This window comes from Lonchura striata, chromosome 1 (assembly GCF_050655825.1).
Source record: "Lonchura striata isolate lonStrDom1 chromosome 1, ASM5065582v1, whole genome shotgun sequence".
Classification (NCBI taxonomy): Eukaryota; Metazoa; Chordata; class Aves; order Passeriformes; family Estrildidae; genus Lonchura; species Lonchura striata.
Window position 1 is genome coordinate 72384250 of NC_140703.1, and position 27404 is coordinate 72411653.

At 37.7% G+C, this 27404-nt stretch overlaps 1 protein-coding gene across 9 annotated transcripts in view; it reads right to left on the reverse strand.

Moving 5' to 3' along the window:
- Positions 1–23294, reverse strand: part of SGCG (sarcoglycan gamma) — a 105030-nt gene extending 81736 nt beyond the window's left edge. For all 9 annotated transcript variants that reach the window (XM_021530623.4, XM_077781462.2, XM_085556727.1 and 6 more), the window contains exon 1: positions 23126–23294. The gene's annotated coding sequence lies outside the window, so the exon portion shown is untranslated. The remainder of the gene's footprint in view (positions 1–23125) is intronic.
- Positions 23295–27404: the final 4110 nt, after the last annotated feature.

The following is a 27404-nucleotide window of genomic DNA, read 5'->3' on the forward strand; positions in this document are numbered from 1 at the left end:
TGGCAGTCTTTAAGAATATGACATCCCAACTTATTGAGCAGAGTTTGAATATACTTGCAAAATAAAGTGTTGCATTAATTTAAACAAGAAATATAGTAGTGCTACCTGGAGCAATATGGCATTCCATTCTAACAGGCTATTTTGAAAAATAATAAATAATAAAGAAAAAACTAATATGGAAATGGACAACAAAGTGAAGTAGGCTCTACTTGGCTGCTCTAGTTGTGCAAAATAGGAGACAATTTGTTTGATTTTAGTAAGAAACATTATTACCAAATGCCCAAGTTTCTCCTCTAGTGCATCTGTGATTCATAATAGTTTCACAATTACTAGTCAATGTAATTGACTAGTTTGTAATTGTACTAGTCAATTTAATTGACTAGTAGGGAATACATTCATTTTAACCATAATCAGAATGTATGGTTAAAAGTCTTTCCCCCTGTTATTTAATCAAAACATTTAATGCCACATCTTTACTTCTCACACTTCACTGGCTTTGCATCAGCTGAAGTGACAACAGCTGCATCCTAGTTGGTATGATCATCTCATTTACTGTCTGGATAACTATACAAACAGGCTGCTTCATTTTCAGCTCTGCAGTCAAATACCCAGTCCATCCACTGTTAGAAAATGGTTGCACATCTAAACACAAAGCCAACACACAGATCAGCCTCTCCAGCAGAAAACAACTTCCAGAAATTCACTGTCCATTTCCTAAGACAAAGGTATTTGACAAACTCCAGACTACTGTGATGACCCACACTTCCCCTTAAGGGTGGGTTGTCACACCTCTGCTATGATGTATTAATCCAGCAGATAAGCACCAAGGCCAGTCTAAAAGTGCATTGTTCTAGTCAGCTCTTGTACAAAACCGAATGGACCCCTTTATGCGCAGTATAACTAGCTGCATATTCAGTTTAACCATGACTTAGAGCCATCTCTACTTTTTCTAGCACTTCCTAAGGAAATATCCTTGATATTCCCTAGAATATTGATAGGAAGAGGTCTTAGAGGATAACCAGCAACATACAAATAGTGCCAAGCCTTTAAGATTTTTGGAATGTGCACATATTTTTGGGTCTCTTTCTCTTGAATTGCCATGGTTAGACTTTAACTGGTTTTACTTGCCTCATAGGAACATTAGGATCTGATTCTGGGCTTGGCAAAACCATGAATACCAGAACACTTTATTTTTATATTCTCAAGCAAGTTCTAGTAGACACTTGATGTACTTCTCTTTCCTCATTAACTTTGCTTGACATCCTTATATTTTAAGCTTTTTCTTAAGTCAAAGGCATCTTGCTTTGCTCTCAAAAGCTAGTTCTTATTTCTTATACAATTTAGTGCTCCTTGTCTGCCTTCTATATAATATCCCCTAAAGAATAAAAAAATCAATGAAGATGCATTTTAAAAACAGATATATAGCCTAATACATTCACAGAGAAAATACTTACAGGTATCTCTCAAAATTTCCCCACAATTCTCTACTAGTTGCCACAGGACTGAGCAAATGGAAAGGATGGCAATTTTGTTTGCTACTGAAATAGTCTGGGGAGAAAAGGTCTGGTCAAGACTATATTCAGATTTTCTCCTGAGAATGGCACAGGAAGAGAAGCAATATTTTTGGATATTTGTGTTCTCCTTATGTTTTTAAGACCTTATCAAGGAGGCATTGGCACTTTGACACATAAGGCTAGAAGAGAAGTTGCCTCTAGACATGCTGATTTTCATGACAGCTTTCCTGGGCATGTTGTTAGCCGAAGACTGGAAAGTCAGGCAAGACAGACACTGAGTGTTGCATTTGTGATATTTAGCATCCAACAGCACATAGGAATACTCTTCCTGCAGTGATATGGATGCCCAAGCGACTGAGAAAAAGTGAAGACAATGACTCAAATTCAGGTTACACATTCAGGAACTGGAAGGAGTTGAATGAAAATGTTTGCACTATTACTAGGGAAGTTGTTTAATCCCTGTAGCACATTTTAACAATGCTTCATGTAAAGGCCATGCATTGAGAGACCAGGATGAGCAGCTGGTAAGGTACTGTAGGAGAGTTTGACCTTACTCTGAGAGAAACTAATGGAGGAAATCCCACAGAAGACAGACCCTGAACAAAGAAGGAGAATTTTGAGGCTGCTGGTTTAGTACCAAATTTGCAACAGAAAGATACTACTTCTGCTCTTGATGCTTAACATGCAAGCTACAGGTTAAGGAGAACAGCCTTTAAGATGTAAAAGACTACCTCTGTGAGCAACAAAACCGTAGACACTGACCATTTTCCAGCAGCACCTTCCACAAGATGACACAGAAAATTAGTACACCCTTTGAATCATACAATGTAACCTCTACAGAATGGGTCAAAAGACAAAGAGATTCTTCTACATTAAATTGTATCTCTTTGTTCCAGTAGCTTTTTATATCCTCATATATTGCAAGGATCTTGTCTTCACTGAAAGTGAAGTCTCCACTTCTCTTTCACTGCAAAAGAAGAGATTGGGCTTTGTTTTTTACAACTATTTCTACACACAGCATATTCTTATACTAAGTCTATATCTTAGATAGCTTGCTTTCTTTTCAAGCAATCAACATTTGAAACAATGACTTGTTCATGGTCTATACACTGTCAAATAGCTCCACTTAAAATCTTCTTATAGCAGTACAGATAATCAGGTAATTTGCATTTGTTAAAGGTTAAAAAATTGAGGAAAATATATCAACCTAATTAATATTTATGTAAGTGTTATACACTAATTTATAATTTGAAAAACACCCCAACATAAATAACAGAAAATATTTTGGGCTATATAAATTTTTAAATGGCGTATTCAGAAATGACAAAATTATATATGACAAGAAAAGAGATTCATAGTCCCAGTTCCATGCTTAGTAAACACTAAAATTCACATGCTTGCTTATATTCCTCTGTGAAAAACATAACTACCTTAAAATACCTTTTTTTTTCAAAAGTTTTTACTGGAAATGCGACATAAAAAAATCTACTTGTTCTATGTAGGCTCAGGGAACAGATCCAGAGGAGGGCAAAGGCCCTGATTAGCAAGATGAAGTAAAAAATAGCAAGACAAACAGATAGACACATGGTAACTAATAGTGTGTCAAGTTCTTCTGAACTAAAGTGACCTCATACTTACTCTGCATTCCCAAAAGGTAACTAAGCATAAATGAGCTTTGGTTTTTGGTTTTGTTTTGTTTTGTTTTTTTGGTTTTTTTTTTTCTCCCTATTGAAAGAGCAATTATAATTAGCAATGCAGAGTAGGTTCTGTCTCACTTTCTCAGAATCATCAACAATTTCAAACTTTGAAATACATACTTAATGTGTATTGGTGCAGAAGCAGAACTACTGATAACCGGCTATCTCTGAAGGATGCTTCCCAATTTCCTGTAGATTGCAATGCAGCATCTGTAGCAATATCAAGTACTAACAATTTTCACTGCTCGTTCCTAAGCCAATCCCATGCAATTCATTAAGAGTTCTTGGTTTCTCCTGCTTTAGGAAGGATCCATAAATAGCATTCTTGTGAGAGAACATACAATTCCACAAATTAACTCTTTTCTGAGTATGAACAGTGTAACTTTTCTGGGGAGTTGAGTACACCCAGTGATGGGCCTTTGGAGATATAGGTAACTTTTCTTAAAAATGGATGCTTTTGTCATCTTGCTTCTTTTTAGGCACTGTGAAACATAGATTCAATGTTAAGAGCAAATACAGAATTTAAGGAACAATGCTTGCAGTCATTAGAAAATCCTAACTTCTACAGAACTGTTGAGATAAATATTATCAAAAATTACTGTAATAATGAAAATGCAAAGTATAATTTTGAGAATGAAATAAACAAAGGTCTGCCTGTTGCATTTGTGTTAATCCAGGGTAATGATCAGAACAATAGTATTTTTTTAATAAACTACATGAAAATCTCAATAAATTACATAATATTAAAAAGGAGGATATTGATTTTATACAGATGGACATTTATGGAGGCACTGAAAATGTACACTAAAATAATCTCCAAAATTGGAGATTATTTATTTATTTACAAATTGGATGCTTTGAAATGTTTTCAGGAACTAAAATTTTTCATAAATTACTCAAACTATAGCAATGCAGAGAATTTGGCAGCTATAGAACATTTGATGCATTTCCCATTTTCTCTATAGCAATATGAAATCAAGGTGAAAGCAGAAAAGGATTTTATGGCTGTGAGACAATCACAGACTCTCACACCAACAGACTTAAAGAGGGACCAGAGAAAACTGCGAATGTTCCTGGACAAAGAAACTAGCCAGCCTATAGGGTAGAGGAAGGTATCTACAGGAAAGCTCAGGGGGAAAAAAAATTACATCCTGGTGTACCTGTACAAATCAATCTCCCTGCCAGTGTTCTCTGTCTTAATAGCCACTCAGCATGGTGCTAGAACCTAAGTCCCAATATAAGACCATTTAAAGAAACAGCTGGACCACACACAATATGGCATTAATTTTTTTTAACAACCAGAAAACAAACAGTCCCTTTTGAAAGGTATTTAACTTCTTAGAAAAGCTTTTTTAAAAAGTGAGTTCATTGAAATTTCCTAAATTGTAAAAAAGAAATTGTCTTCCAATGTCTATAAATACTTTACTTTCCATGTTAGAATTTGATTTTATGAGTAGCTATTGAACTCCATTTGAGATATAATTTTCTCATATCATATTTACTTTCCAGCTGCTTCAACTAATTTACAAAAAAATGGAAAAAGTGTAGCATAAAACCAAAATATTCACTATCTACCCTGCACCTGTCACTTAAGTGGATGACTGTACAGCTTTTTACCACAGGACTTAATTCAAACCACAAAAATAAACTCTCTTTTCATCAAGCTCCTGTTTGTGAAACTCTAATTCAGCATTACATATGGGAATTCTCCTATCAGCATTCATAAACACCAGACATAGCTAGCAAGAGAAACAAAGCCTCTGATGGTTTTGTTAATGCCATCCAACATCTCCCACAGCTTCCCAACTCAAAGGCCTGTTATATCTCCAATCCCCCTTTTATCCTGGTGTTCTTTCTTAGCTGCATTTTGAAGCCCCTTCTCATGAATGCAGCTTTCAAAACCAAGGGGGGAAATTATCCTGACCAGTAATGGTGTTCCTTCCTTGGATAGTTCCCAAGCACATTTTAACAAAGGGCAAATTTATCCTAATCACAAAAGAGTGAAGTTTCCCCTTGCAGTATCCATGGGAGGAATGCTCTCATCCCTGCCCCACTAACATTGCACAATATAGAACATTCCCAATGCCATTTTTGTACCACTGATGCCTTCAATAAGTTCCTTTAGATGCAGAGACTACACAGAAAAACTTGCCTTTTCTACCCCACTTTCTTTGATGGGCTCACACAAGTTTTATCACAACAGCTGATGGCATGGCACTACCCAACCTCCAATTAAACAATGGTGAATTGAAAAAACAACTCTTTTCTGTTAGACTTTGAAAATAGTGCTGTGCTTGGTAAGTGGTTTTACAGTAAGACATCTGAGGTGAGATGTTACAGAACACAGATACTGAGGTCACTAAGTACCAGTAAAATCCTACAATGGATTGGTTTGGGTTGGAAAGGACCTTAAAGATCATCTAGATCCCACCATGGGGGTACCGCATGTATCAGAACCAGTTCCTAACACACCACCAGTATGTGAGGACAAACTGGTACACTGAAACAATAGAACCCACCTCCCACTGTGAGAATGAAGAGTTAGGGACACTTTCTGTAAGGCTTACACATGCAAAAGTAAATAAAGAAAATTCTTTTTTACTTTGAGCATGTAACAATACATGAGTTAGCTTCAGAAGCTTAAGGTCAATGAAGAACACTAAGGGGCGACTGTCCCTAGATTAACTTTAATGGTATTTTGATGCAGTAAGGAAAGCATCAAGGAAACATACTGAGGGATTTTCTGTCTTTCAAAAGGACAACCTGACAGCTGGAATAAATGACCAATGGAAGGCTTCTTCTCACTGAAGTATTCTATTCTAGTCTATTCTAGAATACCTTACATTTCCATCACCTGGATTTGCCATTCTACTGTCTCATCATGCAGAATCAGAAGGCTCTTCTGAAACTTTTAAATTGATCCTATTTCTAACTTCTTTTCAAACATCACGGCTCTAAACCCCTACACAGGCCTTTTGATGTGTACTATCATAGAAAATACATGTGATTTGCATTGTGGAAGATCTGGGTTATGTGGACAGATCTCAGCACAAACTGTTGCATATATACAAAGACAGTGTTTCTCCGCTGCAAAAATTTAGCATGTATTTTTATTCTGTTTTCCAAGTTTTAGCCATCTGTTTATCCTTTCATAACCCTACTACTTGTGCCACAGCTGCTTAGCTTCCTAAATTTCTGGTTAGGGAATATCTCGAAAGCTTCCTGAGGAAATCTGAGGAATCAACAAGAGAATTTTTACTGATGTTATTCTCCATGTATAGGGACACATTATGTCATACAGCCAGAATGAAATTTAAAGCTGGAATTGCTCAAAAGGCTGATCTAAAATATGAAAGCAAAAATATCTAGCCACATCGTAAGTCAAAATAATTTACTTTACGTGGTTCTTTGCATAGCTTTGCCTTCATGACACATACTTCAGAAGCTTAAAAATTCATCTAATTTTTCAACTTCTCAGGATACAAGAACAACAAAATCAATGTCAAAAAGCTGCATCTAAAGCTTTCAGATGCATCAAAGAACCAAAATTATAAGCGACAATGCTAAAGACTGACAGAATGCAAAGAAGCTTTTAGTTGGGATTCAATTTTCTGAAAATTAAAGTACAACTATCAAAGGGGTAGCAGTATTAAAATGAAGGTTGAAACTGTCAATTTTTGATAGAAAGATTACTTTTAAAGTGTTAGAAACTAGTCAGATATTTTTAAGTCAAATAAGAGCACATTAGCAACTTAAATGTTCAGGTTTACATGGGATAGATACATACTAAAATACAAAGAGAAAAGTTTTAAAGAAAAAGTAGCTTGCATCTTAGACAAAGGCAGAAGAGAGGCTGTGATAACAAACAAACCTCCACAGAATTGAAAAACCATGTAATTAGAATTATAATGTAAAGAAACATGCTATTTAAATCAAGTAAGGTTAATTTACCTATTTAATGAACCAGTGCAAGGAATTCTGAAATCTGTTTTGGCAACATATGCATGGTGATCTAGGTACAATTAAAAAAGGGGAGAAAAAAGAGGCAGTGATTTTCATTGTATTCTCAATTCCTTGTAAACCCACATCTTCTATAAGAAGAAATCCTTTAGGAGAGGTAAAGACTAGCAATTACATGCATATAGAGGGACTCTCTCCATTTCTTTATTTTAGGTACCTTCTAGATCCACCATCTAAAGCAACACAACTTTTTGATTTACTCAAGGTAAACTACAAAAGCACAGACAGCTGTTAGAGCAGTACCTCTTAGGCAGAAGACAGAAACAAGTTCTGGCTCTTTTCCTCCTTCACATGCAGCATTCCAGAAAAAAACCTAACAAAAAACCCCAATGAAAACAAAAACCCAACTTCAAACCCTCTCCTCCTAACCACCAAAATATGGCTCCTGCCATCACTATCAGGAATATCGACTGTCATTTACCACTAGCTGGTATGCAGGTTATCTTATTTATATGTGTGATCTGAGATGGAATGACTCCAGTCTAAATATCCACATGGAAAACTGAAGCATTTTTCTTTCACTATGTGTGCTTCAAGATATCAAGCCCAGGAAAGAGAGTCCAGCTATCAAAATGTTTGATACTATTGCTTCCACTGACTCTGATCACATTTCAGAACATGGCTGGCCAGTGTCCATATTCTAGTCCTTCTAATGGGAAGATACTTGGCCAATGACTGAATACCTGTTTGACTTCCAGGGGATGGTAGGAAATCTACTGGGCACAAGAAGGATTCTTTGACTGAACACCAGGTCCACAGCAAGGAGAGAGAAAGGACTGGGCCTGACTTCCCTGTTTTCATAAAGATTTCCTAGAATATGAAACTACAGAAAACAGAAAAGAGAACAGAAATGAGTACAGAATTATTTCAGGGCAAAGAGTAAACAGATCAAATGCAATGACACCTCTAGACAGCCCACATGCTATGAACTTTGCCAGATTGAAAAGGTAAGGTAAACACATTTCTGGAAATCTGTTTAAAACTCATATACAAAGGCATGACAACAGGCTCTGGTAAATCTTGAAATACTCAAGTAGGAGAATATTTTGGGAAATATCACTAAAAGATGATGTTTCCTGTCCTTATCTTTTTTCCTAGGCATTTAATGTGAGCTACTGTCAAAGACAGACTTCTGAGCAAGATGGAGCTGAGGTATTTCCAAAATTTATCATAAATACAGCACTGGAGTTACCAGCACCTCAAACACTTCTCAAGTCTTCTTTTTTATGTTAAGGGGAGGAAAGGCATAATTCATTTCTACTTGCAAGAGTTCAAGATTGAGCTGTTGTCTCTGTACTGGCTTCTGTAATCAAAGAATAGTTGTCACTTGCAGTGGGAAGCAGGGCTTGAGTGGCACCACCACAATGTAAACTAATACTCTGAGACTGATACAGATAGCATCTCAGGAGAGGTTAAGAATGCTATACACATCATTAGTACAAGCCTGACCTACACAAAAGTACATTTAGCTGTTGGAATAAATCAAGAACAAATCTTCCCTGGTTATCCATAAATCTCTCTAGACACTCATGTGAGGCAATTGCCAGTTATAAACGTTATGTAGACGAAGCCACATAAATAGACCTCATCTACTACCCCAAAACAAATGGGAACTCCCCTTGAACATATCCCCTATAAACCTGGTTGTTCTCAGTATGGATGATTTGCAGTTATATTTTCTACAACTGATCATGAAAAGACTCAGATTTTACTCACTTAGGCTGAAGTAATTTCTCAGGTATGAGCTGAGAATTGGCTCACTTTAAAGAAAAGTATCATTCTCCTACTCAATAAGGACAAGTGCCCAGAAAACAGAAGAGCAGATGTCAGATATCCCAGGCTCTAGACAGCAAAATTCAAGACCCAATCCTGATCTCACCTCAATAGTTCAATTGAGTTAAATTTTCACAACCAATATTTTGTGTAGTGAGGACTAACACTTGATGAAAACAAAGACAAAAAGAATCATCTTTCACAAGACAGCAGTTTCTTTCAAACTTCATAGTACAACAGCATCACAGATGCCAAATTACAACTTTTCATGTTAGCTCATGAAGTTGTATTCCATAAACCAGGATAACCCTATATAAGCACTCTGGGATCACAGCTTCACCAATGGTGAAGTTACAGCAACATCACATCTAGGCAATTACCACAAACCAATGGCTTGTATAAATAGCACAACACATTCAAGAGATAAAGCAGCTCAAGAATGAGGAAGCCTATGCTGTGAAAATCCCAAGCCTTCTGAAGTAGCTGCTTACACCATCTACACTCCTCCTTATAAGCAGCAGGGATGCAACTTATCTTTCTGAAAAGTCTCAGGCTTGGGAAGAACAGACTTGAGCCAGTACCCACTAATCATCTCAGGGAACAGATGTAGTCAGTAGACACATTTCTCTCTGAAGTCTTTTTCTGATTAAAATACAATGTCTCATTGTTATTCTCTCTTACATCTAAATCTATTATTTTTTGCTTCACAATGATCCAACATGAAACAGACTGGCTTGAGACTGAACCTATCTAATATTAATCTACAATCTGTCTGTTAAGGCATTCTCTTGTAAGGTGAAGTAGTATGCTTCCATAGCTACTTTGTTACTTTTGTAACTTCCTGAATTTGGATTCCCACTTCCCTGTCCCTTTTTTTAGTCTATAATCAAAAAATGTGGCTAGGTAATCTATGGCTTTTTCCAAGTTACATGAAATAAAATTCAGGACTCTCCTGTGTAAAACAACTCGTTTCCTTCTGCTCTGGAGACAGAATTTTGGACTTGTAAAATTTATAGCCACTGCACTATTTTACATTAACTGTATGTGCACTATAAATTATTTTAAAGACCTATTGCATAGTAGGTCATATTTAGTACAGGCAAATGCCTCCCAAAATATTCCCAATAAGAAGTACCCTTGCTAGTTATTGTGAAAAGAAAAGCCTTCTTTATGAGACTATATTTGGTCTTGTGCATTTTATAAGTTTGTATACAAAAAGCTCAATGTTACAAACAGTATTTCCTTTTTTATAATCTAAGAATTAGATTATATTTAGCTTTTTTTACTCAGCATGCAGCAGGTAAACTGCAATTCTTTTTAAATCTTTCAAGAACTTTAAGAAACACAGCCAATATATACAATGTAAATTCTTAACATAAAATCCTGAACACAATCTGTCAAAATACATCAGTATGAAGAAACTCACATTCATTTGGTTGTGACCTATAATTTTTCAGGATGACAGCTTCAGTGCGTGAGGTATTTGCAAAGATCACAAATTCTCCTCTTTGGATTTAGCATTTAACCTGTCCTTGACATCTGCTAATATTTATGATCTCCATTATTACCTATGTATGTGTCCTGTACTCACTGAACTTTAAACATGTGGGATGCATTTTAAGATTAGCAATATTCCAAACATCCAATACTTACAAATCCATAGGATTTGTAGTAAGATTGACTTTCAATGAACTCCAACCCAAAATTTGTCTTTCTGCCTATGCAACATGTGTTACATATCTGCTTTTACAATTTCTCGTAGAGTGCATTAGCAGCACATGACAACAATTCACTTAGATTTAGTCTTCTCTCAGCTACCCCCTTTTACAGAGAGTTTTCAGTGCCAGGTTTTGGATTAACTAACTTTATCAGCAATAGCAGGTCAATCTACTACTGATACTTTATTTTTCAGGATCCTTGGGACAAAAACCAAGGAACAAAGACTATACTGGAGAAGCCCTTCTGATGGTGGCACATTTCCAGAGAGCTGATTTCCAAAAACCAAACAGCCTACTTCCTGTCACAGTGGCAAACGCAATCTCACGCCAAAGCAGAATCCATAAATCTTCAGAAAAAAATACTGACTGGCACTGGACAGCCATAACAGAATGACCCACAGCCTTCCCCTATTGACCCACAAAGAACTCTAGGAAGAGTTCAAGAGTAGGGCTAATCACTTGCTTTTGAGAGCAGCAGCTCACTCCCCACTACTTGGAGTAGCATACAGAAAGTCTACAGCGAGAGTAGAGTATACCTAATATTTCCAGCTTGGGAAAAAATAGTTATTAAAAGTTACTTTTAAGATTTTATTTTCAGCAATGTAAGGAGGAAATTCAGGCCCAAGCAGTTTGGTAAATTCTCTCCCCTTGTCCAGTTACTATGACCTTGTTTGTTACTTACAAAGGAAAACAAAGATATGCTATTTTTGTTTGAACTGCCTGCTAGGATTGCCTTTGATTAGTAAATTAAATGCAAGGTCAAGCTGCTTTAGCAGCAGAGTTTTGATAAGGTGCTCCCAATGGTTGCATTACAAAAACATGATGACCTCAATGTTACTATGAATTCAGGCTTAATGAAAATGTGAAAAAGTGATTTGTGTAGCCAGGAAATATTACATAATCAAAACATAACAGCAAGTCTAGCTGAGAAGTAAATATGCAGATGTAATACTGAAAAAGTGTATGTGTATGAATTTTTATGTATACACATAACAAAATTAATGGTGTTCCTTGAAGTTTCTTCTGAGGTAATGTTTACTTACCTTACAAAAGGGAAACAACACAATAGGAAGGCCTTGTGATAAAATGTAACAGCTTTTATTCCAGTTATAAAAATGTTCATTCTGCCATCTATCTGCTGAGGGAAGCCTGCGAATTCTCATTAAAATTTCAGCATGGCTGGCCATAAAAAAAATAAGAAAGTAGGAATAGTTTAAAAAAAAGATAATTGGATTCTTACATGATTGCAGTATAGTCTGACACCTCTAAGTAAGGCTATACCTTCTGCCACTGAACAAAACGTTACCTGGCATGGGATGTGTCGCCTGTCACTAAATAAGCTCTGAGATTTATTCACTTGGAAAGTTGGGCCCTATTTAGTCTGTTATTTACAGAACTTAGAACATTATGATTTTATAATAAATATAGACAAATAAATGAGTACCACTTCTCACTAACGCATTACTCTAGTTACATAAAATATATATCAAATTTGCTATTAAAATGTAAGGCAAATATCCGGAGGCACTCCTAATGGCACAAAATGGTGGTGTGGTGTTACTTCCAGAGACAAAACTGAGGTATTCAAGAACAGAAGGTTATCAGTACCATAGCTTTAATTATATTTGTTTCATTCTGTGAAGAAGCACAAGTGAGTAAAATGTTCTCTTTGTCTGGAAAGGTCATCTATACTAAAGAGAAGTGAAAAGATTGCATTATAGAAGGTAAGAGAGATTGAGACATAGGAACAACATGCAAAAAAGAAACCAAGAAATACAACAAGAGAAGCGAACAAAAAAACGGGACTGAGAAAGGGTGGAGACAACAAAAACTACCTGCAGCAGTAAAGCACAGAACATAGAACAACAGAAGTGTCCCATCAGAAAATAGCCTGATGTCCACTACTTCATAGGATAGATGGAAAGTACTTGCTACTACCAATTGTTGTAAGCTTAGAGAACTTTTCCACCTTCCTTAAGAACTGAAGGAGTTTGGAACAGAAGCTAGTTCATTTACACAATTTTATAATGAGTAGAAACAACAGCTGAAATTTCAACACTGCTTACCAAAACTCAATATGGCCACCTCAAAATTGGAAAGTAATAAGAATGGTCTTGCTTATAACAAATCAGAGTTAGCACTTAACCTGAGCCAGTATTAACCTTAAGTACCACCAAAATTATTTCATTTCTCAACTGAATAGTGCATATTGTAAGACTCAACTACTGTGAAACAAAAGTTATTATTTTGCTAAGTTTGTAACAGTAAACTCCTTATGTCTACCTACAGGAAATAGAATACTGCTATTCCTTGGAGACAAAACCATTTCAACATTTTCTGTTAGATTAGCATCTGAGAACTTCGTAATGTTTGTAAGTATCATAAATGAAATTTTCATAGAGAATCACAATAACTAAATTAAACATTTGATCCTCAGATTATTTTTAAACATTACTTACAATGAAATACTAAAGAATGCAGGAAAAAGAAAGTTAAATTTTTAGCTGCTCTACTAACAATTCAAAATCTAGTTTTAGAACCTCTTCTAAAGAACAGGTTTGTTAGAAACTAAACTTTTCACAACAATGCATGCATTTCTCAGCCCAAGGAAGTTTTTGAATATAAATGATCAGAATAGAGAACAGATCAGATGAAAGTTTGAAGTATATTGGCAAATACCTATGCGTAGAAATAGAGAATTTTCTAGTTGTTTCATTAGTTCCTGTGATTTCATAGACTCTTTGGAGATTTATCTTCAAATAAAGTCATGTGTATTAGTGCCCTGGTGTCACTCACTAAAACTTTCAGTAACAATAAGTAAAGAGAGTGCACACATCTTCCCACAGCACTGTGCTTGCTGCATCTTACAATTACATTGGCAGCACAGTCACAGTCATTTCCACAATAGCTGCTGGAACTCAGATTCCTGCATATATCTGCACATTCCCCTATGCAGACAGCAATGCCTAACTACCAATATGATCACCTCCAATTGGCTACTGTATGAGCTAACTCTTTTTGGGATGTAATGGTGTCCAAAGCCAGACCGGATGGGGCTTTGAGAAGTATCGTGTAGTGGAAGGTGTCCCTGCCTGTGGCAAGGAGTTGGAACTGGATGATCTTTAAGATCCCTTCCAACTCAAAACAATTTTATGATTTTATTATATAAAAACCTCCTTCCATGTTGCAGGACACTTACTCCACATACTGTGAGAGTATAGCATTTCCCAGAACAGTTACCAGAAAATTGTTATGATTTTAATACCCATTATAAGTAGATAAATGAAATTGCTTTGAGTACCTTTCAGAAATCTTTATATTTGTTTTCATGCTATCATTGACATATAGTTTCAGTTATAGATTCTCATTTGTTTCTGTCAACTGATCCTAAAGAATAATGATTCAGTGTAAGATTGTTTTACAGGGAGAAAAAAAAAGTGATTGTATTTTCTTTCTATTCATATCACCGTTTCCACAATCTATTGTGACAATTGAAGATATCACCAGTTGTCCCTGTTCCTCATGCAGGAGCAACTGGTTTCGTGTGACAAAGGCCTGGAGCATGACAATTTTACCTCATTATTTTTTTTTTCCCCATCAAAGTCCTAAATTGTGAAAAAGTGTAATTCATGTATTTCATACCAAATGAGTTTACATGTAAAACTAACAAGAAAAGACATGCCAGCATCTCCTTTAGAATAATGTCTGCAATAATAAGCTATTTAAAAGGATGAACAGAAAGAAGGAATTAATTTTCCAGACTTTTCAAAAGTCAACTATCAGGAGATTTGTATCAGCATTGGGCTACTTCTAGGTGATGTCTGTTGCAGCTGATTGCAGAGACAGTTTGTTACTACAACCAACTTTAGTCCAGCTACTTACTGTCAGGTATGCATTTTCTTCTTTTTTCACAATTCCCAATAAAGTAGAAAAAGTATGATTGTTGATGGTTTTAGTTAACTTACTACTTTCATGAAGGCATTGTGTTTGCAGAATACTGCCACAACTCATTAGTAAGAAACAGAAAAATCATATAGTAGTTAAACTTGCCAAGACAAATTCAAGTGCCAAGAAGTAATCTTGTGCTAACTAGTAAATCTATTCTAACTTCTTAAGAATATTTTGCCACATGAATAAGAAAAAAATGCCTGGAAAAAGAATTGAATTGCAGACATAGCTGTAAGGTAAGCATGTAGAGAACTCAACCAAAAGTGTATTCCCATAGATCAACTAAATTTTCCAAAACCTTATGGAGCTGCAATTAAAATACAAACAGGATTTTACATGCAGCCATAAAAATTATTTTAGTCTAGTCACTTTTGCTGTTAATTATGATTTTCTGCACACTCTGCAAAAAGACTCCTTGAGTCCATGCTCATCATTTACACGGTGGGCTGACAGCTGCAGTAGTCATGGGGAAGAGACTGACCCTGATCAGAGATTATACCTGAAAATGACAGTACAATCAATAAACCCTAATGATACATAGATGAGAAGCAGATTTTACAGATGGCCTCAACTCTTGGATACTTGCATAAGGGGCTGATTTCTGGATTGGCATGGACCTTGAGGTAAGACTGTCAGCCAAGAGTGGATGCAGCAAATATCTGCTGGAAAAATGGCAAAGTTTTCTGCACTTGCTCACCAGCTTGATGATAGGACTAAAGCAAATACATGAATCAGCATGAATGTCCAAAATTTATTATCTGCCAGTGTAATGTCTTCAATCAGTGTTGCATTCATCATAGATAAAGGTCTGGCATGCTCAAAGACATACGTGTAGACATAGGAGCAAACCATACAGGCAACCTGAGACAAGAATCCACTGGTACGCTTAGACACACTTGCATTTTTTTGTTGGAATGGAGGACTGAATGTATTTGTTATTAGCACATTTTTGGACTCAGCTGAGCAAACAATAACAATGGATGCTTAGTGATTCAACTGGCTGCAAGTTAACATACTATTTAAACACCAAACTAAACAAAACCCAAAAAACCAAAACCAAAAAACAACAAAAAAAATCTGAATACAGCTCCTGACAAAAATTGCCATAATTAACATATAATTTCAAAATATTCAAAGAAATTCAGTATGTGTAGTGTATGAGACACTGTATGACAGTAAAAATCCCAAGAAAAAATATTAAGATATGTTTTAGAGATATTACCACACAACACTCACAAAACTGAGAACAATCTGGCAATCATTAGGTTTAACTAGTAGATAAAAGAAATACACAGCATCACAGTTAAAAAGGGAGGGATGCCCCTTTTAGCACAGATATTTCATTTGTCTCGGATTTAAGATTAACCTTCACTTATGGGACTATGAAAGCAATGACAGTTAAAATTTCCTTACAACCTTCCTTACTTCCTTTATTGCTCAAATGCTAGTGTTTAAAAAAATACAAGCAATTCCTATTCTTGGCAAGTCTCTCAATAGGGATTAGGAAGGCAAGCTGGACAAAGAGCAGAATCATACATATATCCTAATTATACAGTATTAAGAAGCCAATAGCCCATGTTGATGGGGTACTGCACACACTTCAGAAATACCATAATGAGTTTCCTTGAAATTCCTCTATGCTATCAGTCAAATGTGCTGTTAAGGAGACAGCATATGCTAACAAAAGGGTATTATTAAAGAAGATAAAAAATACCTTTTCCCATAAATGCATATAGTTTTCTTGAAGCCCTGTTAATTTGGTTGGAGGATAGGCACAAATTTTCTCTGCTGATCTAAGTAAAGTTGACTTTGCCTTTCCACTGAGAAGTTAGTTAGAATTCTAAGTTTCAGTCTCCTCAAATCTAGCGTATTCTAAATATGCAATGCTCAAATGTAACATGAAACCAACTGTACTCATTAAAATGCAGTATTTTTAGTTGCATTTGCAATTTCTTAATGTATTCTCTTGTAATAGAATCAATAAAGGCCTGTGCAACACTGTAATATTGCTGTAGCTTTCAAAGCTATCTTCAGGTGCATCAAGAACTGCAGTACGTCTGCAATGCTTAACCTGAAATAATCTTTTGGAACAGAGGAAGTCCATAGTCATACCTTGGGTCAATTGTTGCAAAACTTAAATGAAATTTCATGGTAATCCCATCCTTGAAAAAGCCATGATGAGGAGTCTACTTATCCCCCAAAGCACAACTATTTTTTTTTTTCTTTTAAAGTGGTATTTAAACCAAGTAGTATCACAATCTAACACAGCTTAAGTTCAAAGGTTTAGTAAGTGATTCAGGCCATCTAAATTTAATAGTGTAACTTTCTCTACACAGACTGAAGAAGAAGAAAGTATTCAACATTGCGGAATTAAAACACTGTAACTGACAAGATGATTTAATTAGACTACAGCAGAAGGCTCTCCAAAGGCTCAGTCCTGGAGTCACTCACTAAAACTTTTTCAGTAACAATAAGTAAAGAGAGTGCACACATCTTCCCACAGCACTGTGCTTGCTGCATCTTACAATTACATTGGCAGCACAGTCACAGGCATTTCCACATTAGTTGCTGGAACTCAGATTCCTGCATATACTCCTGTGCATTCCTCTACACAGATCTCAATCAGTAACTATGAGTATGATTGCCTCCAATAATATGGAGACTTCTGTATGATTCCCAACTCTTTTGGGACTTCTAGTGCCCACTTGGATGGGGCTTGGTATAACCTGGTGTAGTAAGAGGTGTTCCTGCCCATGGCAGGGGGTTTGGAACTGGATGATCTTTAAGGTCCCTTCCAACCCAAGCCATTCTACAATTAATTCTATGACTTTCTGGGGGATCTTGCATTAGCCAGCAAGTGAACTAAGAGAAGAAGATCCCATTGCTGAAAGGCTTGGTAGGCTTATCACATTCCTTAAAAGATCCTGAGAACACCTCTTCACTTCCTTCTAGATCCATGAAGGACACAATTCATCCAACAATGAAATGCCCTGAGAGAAGTAATATGACTTTGCACTTCAGACGTAGAAGTAACTCTGACCATTGCCAAAACACAGTAAATGGTTTACTAAATCTGAACCTTCTTCCTGAATTATAGAAGGCTTCAGAACCCAGTGATGGTTTTGATAACAAGGAGGAGGAAGAGGCAGGATGTCTCTGGACTTCCACAATGGCTGCTATTGCAGTCTTTTTAAGACTGGTTACAGCTTTTTTTCTCAAATTATCTAGGGGAGTTTGTATTTGAAAATGGATTGAGACATTCCAGTGAAATTTATTTTATCAGCCAGCTCTTTCCATTTTGTTTCTCTTTCCTTGGTTAAGTGCTTACAAGTTTTAAAGTCAGCACCAGGAAAAGACAGAGTCCTTTTTCTTTATGCGCATATGCACCTTTAAATAAAAATATATTGCTGTCTTCAAATCTCTGAGGAAAAATCTTCACAGCCTGAGAAAGTGCTGCATCCAAGAAAATCAAGTTAGGGAACCAGCATCATGCTATGATTTTTCACATGCAACATTTTTCTCAAATAATTCTGCACATTAGTTTACAATTCCTCATTAGCAAATAAAAATTTGGGGAAACTGACAGATAGTTATGGACAAAAATTCTTTGTTTCTGACATCAAATAAATTGCTGGTTTAGAATCAACTTATTGTGTTACTATGTCATTTTTGGATTAATGAACAGGGTTTTCGGTGTACATTGTGCAATTTCTTGAGTCCTGGAACTTTTTCCTCTAAATTTCAATTTGAAAATCAATCTACTTTTCTGCAACATAGAAAAACATGTTTTTACAGTATCTTTGATAACAGAAAGGGTGTTCAATATAAAAAATCCAAATTCCAGAGTACTACTCTTGGAAAACAAATAGAAGTTATCTCTCCAGGTTTATACAGACATGATGTTATGAGGTTTTCAGATAAATAAATATATTCTCAGAAGTATAGAATGCTTAATGCACAACCACAAGCAAGGAGTTTATTTAGGTACTTTTATGTGACTCAGATATATTGACGTTTCCAAAAGCAATTCTTCAATTTCAGAGGTTGATATACGTAATGTGACTTGACAGCAGTATCTACAAAAATATTAATTTGGAACATCACAGTGAGTCAATTCAGTGAAGTGGAAAAAAAATAATTAGATGTTCAGGATCACTCTGTTAAACCTGAGTCTACATATTTGTAAAAAACAGGCAAATATAACAACAAATTTCATATTACAGCAATTTCACAAAAGACTGTTAAGGTTTTCAATGCCATTCACCTCTAAAAGAAAATCAGTTTTTGTAACACTATTTTAGTTTTCCTCTAATGTTTTCAAAAATATGTACAAATGTGAAACTTGAATGACCCTTAGAAATTATTTAAAGCATAGCAGTTAATCAAACAGCTCAATAATTTGACATATTATTACCTATTTTTGGTGACTAAAGTTATTTACTACAAACAATTGTCAAAAACGAAAAAGTAAAACTAGCACTTATATTACCCTGTTAATTTTTATGAGGTTTGTGTACAGAATTTTAATTACAAATAGTATACATGATACTATTGCAAGGGACACTGCCCAGGAGTATTTTGACCTGACATTCAGGAAAAGGCATTTGGTTGCTCAGTAAAACTACTGTATTAAAATAAATTTCTAAATTAAAAGACACTTTCTTTCCTTTAAAGCTGTGATGTTTTGCAACAAAACCTTTCTTAAACAAATACGTACTACTCCTGCTTTGGACTTCATAGTAGTTTCTAAAAGACAATAATACTCATATTTATACACTCATAATATCTATGGACTGAAACCCATTATACTGGTTAATTAAGAAAATAGGTTACATTACCATATTAAGACAAGGCTCCCCTAGTCTTTTCTGATAGATATTAATCACTATTAATAAGAGAAGTAAGTGACTGAGTATAGTTTTTACATCTAAGCATGACATTAGGCTAAGGAGATCTAGAAGCCAGGACTAGAAATCTCGGCATACAGGACTAAAACTCAGAAAAAATATGTTAAACTGTAAACATGATCTAGGAGAAAATAAGATGCAATGAAAGAATGTAAATAGTTAACTAAAAATAATCAAGTGAGAAAATACTGGATGAGGACACACAGTGTGTAGCTACTCTGGTATTTTTGTGGTTAGAAGTACCATGAGTAACAATGATCAGCAATGCCATATTCTTGCATAAAAGACAACATGCTACCTTGAACTGAAGCTAATCTTTATAGTTTACTTGTTGGTAAGGCTACAGCTGTAATTCCCATACAGAACATTCTCTACCTATGGAATAAAGGAAGAAATTAGAGGAATTAAGCAGAAAATATTAACTATTATAGGTCTAAAAAAGGTGACAAAGACAGCAAAAATTAAATAATCAGGAGTTTTTCAGTTGAGAGGAAATCAACACCCAGAATGAGCTTTCACTTCGCATGCACATTCTGTAGGAACTTTACTTGTTTGTAGTGACCAGAAGGAACCCTTTCTCTAAATCTAGCCCTGTGTTTTTACACGTTTATCATATGTAATTCTCAGTGCCTGAGAACTTGTAACTAAGACACAGTTCTGTTTAGCCAGTATATTCAACTTTTTATCAGTTTATTGCTTCTGTAAAAACACTAAACACAGTTAACTAGTTTTACAATGGCATTATCTACTCCAACCACACCAGATGGGTTTTACAACCAAATAAAAAGTTTTCTATTATGGCTCAAGAAATGCCTTTAAATATAGCAGTAGAAGGTCTACAAACAGAACTATAAGAAAAAAAGCTGCATATGCAACCACAGTTTTCAGGTAAAAGCAAATACCTCACCTGTTTCTTCATGTACACCTTTACCCAAAATCCTCAAGGTGTGTATTACCTTCAAAAGAGGTAACTGTGTTTTTAGAGCAAATGTACCCAGGCAAACAAGCCCCCCAAAAACAAACAAAGAAAAAAATCACAGCAAATAAAACCCCAAACCCTCAATTCCTAAATTCCTCCTTTTTTATTTCCCCCCTTTACCTAACTTCCCACACTTCCATACCTTAGTGGCATTTTCTATGCCCCCCTTGCTTCACCTGGGCATTTTCATTGCTTAGGATTTTGCACTCTGTACAGGAACATTTGTTGGACACCCAACCATGTTTAAGCTTCTGACTTACATGAGCTCAGCTTTTGATAGCAATCCCTATATACAATTTGGACATGTTATCAGAACAGACGTATTATTAACAAACAAAGCATTCTGCTTCAGTCTATTCTATCCATATTCTACCCCTGCACAGCTTAAGTACCAGTACTTCTGTGTGAATTCAACTAAGATGCTGATATGAATAAAATTAATTCAAATATCTGATTACAGAACTGAGCACTAAATCCATAGGCTTCTAAATATTAAAACTATACTAAAAATCCTAAGTTTGACCCAACATCACTAAATCAATTCATCCTTACATCTTAAGTTACGTCCTAGCAGTGATTTTACAAGCAATATATTCACCTCCACATAAAAAAAAGAAACACGTTGAAAAGTTTGTCAGACAGTTCAGAATGACATCTTCTTTTAATACACTACACATGCTCACTCCTATGCAAACCAAGTTTTAACTGTCATGCTGTCAAGAAAAATTATAATTCCCTAGTCATATCTTATCTTTCCAAGGAAGTAAGAACTACAGAACATTTTGCAATAGAAAATTGTATCATATGTTTAATAAAACCTGTCGCTTGCATGAAAGCCCAAACTTCTTGTATTTGAAGCTGACATTGCAAAAGAAAAAAACAAAATCAAAAACAAAAGCAGTGAACAAAATGCAGAAAAGTGGGAAGCATTTTAAGTTTTATACATATCTATTATTCTATTTCCTCAGTCCTCTCCCAGCATAATGCAATATAAAAGTCCACTAATAAAAGCCTGAGCACATGTAAAAAAGTCTTAGAGCTGCATTGGGTCATTAACTGTGATAGACCTTCTTAAGAGATATATCCATGTGCCTATTAAGAAAAGTCCCAACTTGAAAATCACCTGAAGTATGGTGCCTTATCAGTGTTCAACAGTCAGGTATTACCTGCAGCAACAGATGTATGCTGTGAAATCTAGGCTACTTTTGAATGCTCCCCCAAATCTGGTTTCAAATTTTTTTACACTAAAAACCAACCAACCAACCAACCAAACCCTCAAAACCAAGAAAATAAACCTCCAAACCAAAAAGCTACTCATATGTCTTTGATCTAATGAAATTAGGTAATTTTACTTAAGTTTTTCTTTTAGATTTTGCAATAAATATTGTGGAATTACCTCAGTATTTGAAAATTTGTAAGTGAAACAGAACTGCAGCTGATAGTTAAGGTAGACTACCTCTGATTAACCAAGCGAGTTAGTGCAGAACATCCCCTGTAAGGGGAAACTGCCTCACTTGAAATGGCTTGAATCTTTACACTCACAGTGCAGTACACAATGTACACATCTTTGTTAAGGCTGGGAGGGAAGGAGGTTTCCCAAGATACAGATTTGTTGATTAGTTATTTTTCTTTAAAGTGTTTTTTGCTTTGCAGCAAAGGTACCTACAACCTCTCTGTGGAACTGTGCCCACTTTTGATTCTTTAGGTTACTTCCGAAGAGCTAAGCAAACTACTTGAGTCTGTCCTTTATATGCATGAGCAAAGGGGGAAGAAAACTATTGCAAAACGTTTAAACTGGGATTTGATCTCCAGCAGCGTTATGATGATTCATACATTTTACTCAGTTTCTGCTTAATCCACAAATGTTCAGTTAAAAAGCCCCAATGAAATGTGAATCAAAAAGAGCAGTAGTTGCATTTACTGTTAAGTCAGACAGCATAACAACCTACCGAAGTCTCAGGCGTACTGCTGTGCGCCTTTTTCTGGTAAGACTTTGCAGTTTGTTTTTCCTAAACATATCTAAACTGACACAAACAGGTAGGTAAATTTCACAGAAGAGTAAGATGTAGCCATCAAAGATGTCAACATTACACTTGCAAAAGGGATACTTGATCCTACTCCTCTGCAACAAACCAGAGTGAAAACAACGGAACAAGTTGAGCGACCTGCTGGCAGCACCGCAGGGAGAAGCTGCAGCACCCTCTGCCCACGGCAGCACAGACGGGCTGCTTCTCCCTCGCCACGCTCCCGTCCCGCGGTGATCCTCTCCCGCTTCCTTCTGCCCTCACCCCGCTGGAAACTTTCCGCTGGCACCGGTGCCGAGCCGCTGGGGCCGCGGGACGCCCGGCGGGGAGGCACAGCCTGGGGCGCCGCGCCGGGGCACCGAGCCCCGGGCGGGCGCTGCCGCACGCCCCGATGTGCCGCCTGCGGCGCGGCTGCCGCCCGCCGCCGGCCCTGCCCCGCGCCCCTCGGCGGCGGCGGCAGGACAACTTTCCAGGGGACGCTTGCCCTCTCCCGGCACTAAAAGTGCCGGCTCCGGTCGGGCCGGGCAGGCGTGTGGGGCGCTTACCTGATGTCCCCGCTCGGCTGCAGGGCAGGGCAGCGTCCCCGCGGTCCCCTTCATGCCCGAGGGGCTGCCTTGCCCGCACCACGTCCTCATCCAGCTTCCCGCCCGCGGGCTGCCGCCTTCCCTCGCCCTGGCGGGGCGGGCGCCGCTCTCGCGGTCTCGCCGGCGCTGCAGGGAGGGAAGGAGGAACAGAGGGCGGGCGCCAGGAGGAGGAGGAGGAGGAGGAGGAGGAGAAGGCGAAGGCGAGCAGGGGGCGGGAGACGAGCTGTACCCTCCCTCTCTCCGCCCCGGCCGCCGAGCGGACATGGAGCAGCCGCGGGCGGGCTGCGCTCCCCGGCTGTGGGAAGCGCCCCGGCTGCCCGGGCCCTCACCGCACCGCGTCCCTGCCGGGTGTCCCCGGCTCTGCCAGGCAGCGCAGGGCAGCGCAGGGCCCGGCGGTGCCTCCGGAGGGCGCCCCGACCCCAAAGCTCTGCGCTCATCGGAGCGACCCGGCTCCGGGCTGGGCTGGGCTGGGCTGGGCTGGCGCCGCCGCGCCTCGCTCGCTGCCGGGGATGGAGTTTGGGGCCGGCCGGCACTTCAGGGTGGGACGGACGGGCGAGGGAGGCTTCAGGATGTGTGGTAGGAGCCGGGGCAGGGCAGATGTGGTGAAGAGCACAAAAGGAGCTGGGGGGCGGGTGCCGGAGTAGATCGTGAGAATAAGGTTTCTCAGTTCAGGAGCAGAAAAAGGGATCCGGGAAGAAAAGAGGGAAACTGACCAAGACAGAGGAGAAGGGTGATGTGTGCATTGGGAAGATGAATGATAAATTTTGCAGGAAGGATGTTCAGGAGGAGTGAATGCCAATGGGATAACTGAAGAGGAGAAAGGAGTAGGAAAGGACTGTTGGGCAACAAAGGAGAAAATATGTCCTGTAAGTGGTCAAAGTCAGGTTTTGGGAAGGCGAAGAGACTAAGGAGATAAGGATTCCAAAGAAGCCAAAATTTTACTGGGCTTGGCAGTGTGAAACTTAGATGATGAGTACAGAGAAGATGTTTAGCGACCTTATCCTAGAGGTTCTAAGAATGAGTCACTAAGAAAATTATTTTAACTTAGAAGGGATTTTAATTAGGGGAAATATTCTCAAGTGGAAGCATTGGAAAAGTGGGAAATAAGCACTACAGGAATTGCTGGGTAAGAAGGAATTCTGAAATCAAAAGAACAATTCCCAGCCTGAAACAGCTAGTGTATCTGAACAAAACACACAAAGTTCTTGGTTTAAGGGGGTGGGAGTGTTGCTTCTATATGGGATAGAAATCACTGTGTCAAGAAACTTCTGTAAGAATTTTGCAGTATAGCTTACCATTCTCTGGCAAATTGTGCCATCCGACATGGGTAGTGGAGAGTTGGATTCAAGCTCTCCATACTGAACTCACCTTTACAACCAGTATAGCTAAGTAGACCCTGACCAGCCGGGACTAGCAGTAAAGGCAGTATTCCCTACAGACTTGATATCCTCCTAGTCCTTGGAGAACTGAATTGAACTTTAACTTTTAGCCAACCCAGTCAGAAGAATCTATGGGCCTGCAGATTCACTGCTTTTAGTGTCTGGAATGTCTACTGCCTCTCATGTGGAAAATGATTTGAGATATGATGGGATACAAACTGGGCTACATGAAACTGGAATAGAAATTACTGTGTGTACCCTGAAATGTATCATTGAAATATTTACTGCAGAAATGAGAGGAAAAAATGTTGAACATCAAATTAATCTCTTCATTCAGAAGATAATTTATGGTTGAAATAACCCCTTCCTTCATTGACTTCCTGCAACTTTTTGACCTACAATACTCTAAAGTAGTTGTTTGTTTGTTTGTTTGTTTGTTAAGTCAGAGTTTTATTCTGGTCTACTTTAGCACCTTGAATCTTAGCTATTGTGAGACAGCTGTAGTGAACTGTAGCGAATTTATGTCCAGCACTAGGCTTGTGTTGTATGAGTGATTTACAATAAGCAGAATATTGTAAGCACAGGCTAGTCAGGGTATAGATTTGATTAAGAAAAAGAAAAGGTATCCTAGCCTGCTTTGGGGTAGGATTATGTAATCTATATCTTTCCCTTTGGTTTTCACTCTTCATTTTTCTTCCTGCCCTTTATTGTGCAGAATCTTCCTTCTTCTTGTGGCTCATCAACCCTACCACTGTACTACTGTCTAAAACTAATTTTACATATTTTATGTATGTAGAAATTTTTACGGGAGTTGTTACCAGAGATCTTGCAAATGATACTTTGGTAGCCATCTCTTGCATAAAAATGGTGTGCCAATCTGGACTTCCAGGTGCTGTTGTAGTATTGGAAAAAATAATGATGGTTAAAAATAAATGTTTAGCTAGTTGTTCATAGGAGTTGAGAGCTCTCTGGAAGTTACCTGTGGAGCTGCTGCTGGTAAAAATCTTGTATATATGAAACAAGGTGAGATCTGCATTTTCAAGTAATTCCTGAGCTTTTGCCTCCTTGGTTTTGTTTTGTTTTGTTTTGTTTTTGTTGTTGTTTTTTTTGTTTGTTTGTTTGGTTTGGTTTGGTTTTGGTTTTTTTTTTTTTTTTTTTTTTTTGGGTGGTCATTATGAAGATCTGTAGCTAATCAGGAAATCTTTTGTGAAAAGCCATTCTCAGAGGTGCTGTTTGCTACCAGTTTGTATTTTATGTAACAAATCTCTTCTACTTCCTTGAACTGTTGTATGTATGAATTTGAGATAATGTAGTGCAAATTATTGTCCTGGATACAGTAGCAAGTTTAATTAAAATCCCTGGAAAATTCAGTAATTTTCTTAAAAGTATATATTTGTTAACAAATTCTATACTTGTTAACATAATCCATAATATACATGGATATGTAAATCCAAAGTATTTGGGTTTGTAATGAACCAACATGTTTGCAATGAGCTGACGTTGATAAGTTCAGGTCTGTGGCATCTATACCATCATGTAAACAGCTGAGTTCACCTTCTTGAGTTCACCTTCTCCTCTCTCACCTGTCCCCACACCACATCTACCCCTCACTAGCCATGTTGCTTATGTCTTTTTTTGGATTCCTACTCAGCTGTGACAAAACCTAAATAGCTTTCTCAATAAAGAAACTCAAGGGCAGAGTTGGGAATAGCTCATACTGATGGCATGGATCCAACTGTACTCAGCTAGCTCATAGCAGCCTAGTCATTGTTTTCCACACAACTTTTGGGTTACACTGTGACTTCTCACTGTGCTGTCATGTGCCATGTAAATGTTAATCTGCCAGCATAGCCCTACCCTTCAAAAACTGTATACTGGGCTGTGAAATATCCCAGTTGTTTCTGGGGAATCTCTGTGGCTCATGCTACAAGTTAGATACTGTTGTTTGAGCACTTTAAAAAAGAGCAATGACACCCCTTTCCCCTCCAAAAAAGACCACAGACCAAACAAACAAACAAACAAAAAACCCTAACAACAAAACAAAACAAAAAAAACCCCATAGAGTTCGTAATATTTTCAGGGATTATGCCTGAATGATCAGCTTCCTTCTGAGAAAAAAAATCCTAAGTTGTTTTATGAGGCCATCTCCCAGGACACTATCAAGCTGTGTAAGTTCAAGTCTGAAAAATGGAAGGTGGTCTATCTCAGAGCTAAAGGATCCAACAGCTTTTCTGTGCCTATGTGTCGTATGACCTGCTTTTTCTGTGGGCACCTATACAAAACATAAAGCAAACCCTTGACAGCATATTAGCCCCTTCAAAAAATCCAGGGCTTTATCTGGATGCCATGGTCAGGTATCGGTAACAGGTTCCCTCAAAATCGAAAGATAGAATAACAAGACATTTCTTCACATTCAGACTCAGTGTCCCTGAAAGGAGCCCAGCCTAGGTATAAGCTCCAGAGGACTGGAGCCTATGGGCTACCTTCAGTTGTGAAGTACACTTGCCTCTTATAACCCTGAACTCCTGAGAAATTCATACATGTTCCTCTTCAGCTTTTCTGTTGCCCATTTTATTCCTTATATTGCATCTGGAATCCATGATTGTGTCTCAGAGTTGTTTATGCTCTTTATATAGCCAACAAAAAGCATCCTGAGCATTTTGAAAACTGGTTTTGAGGATTTCTGGTTGCTTCTAATAATTCTACAGCCACTTAGGCAATAATACCAGGATTAATTTGTAAACTGGGAGCTGAAGCCTTTTCTGGCACCTTCTCCATTGAGGGGCCCCAGAGTGCAGGCATTGGTTCAGTCCCAGGCTCCTTTCAATGTGAACCTGCTAGATCCAACCAATAGAAAACTC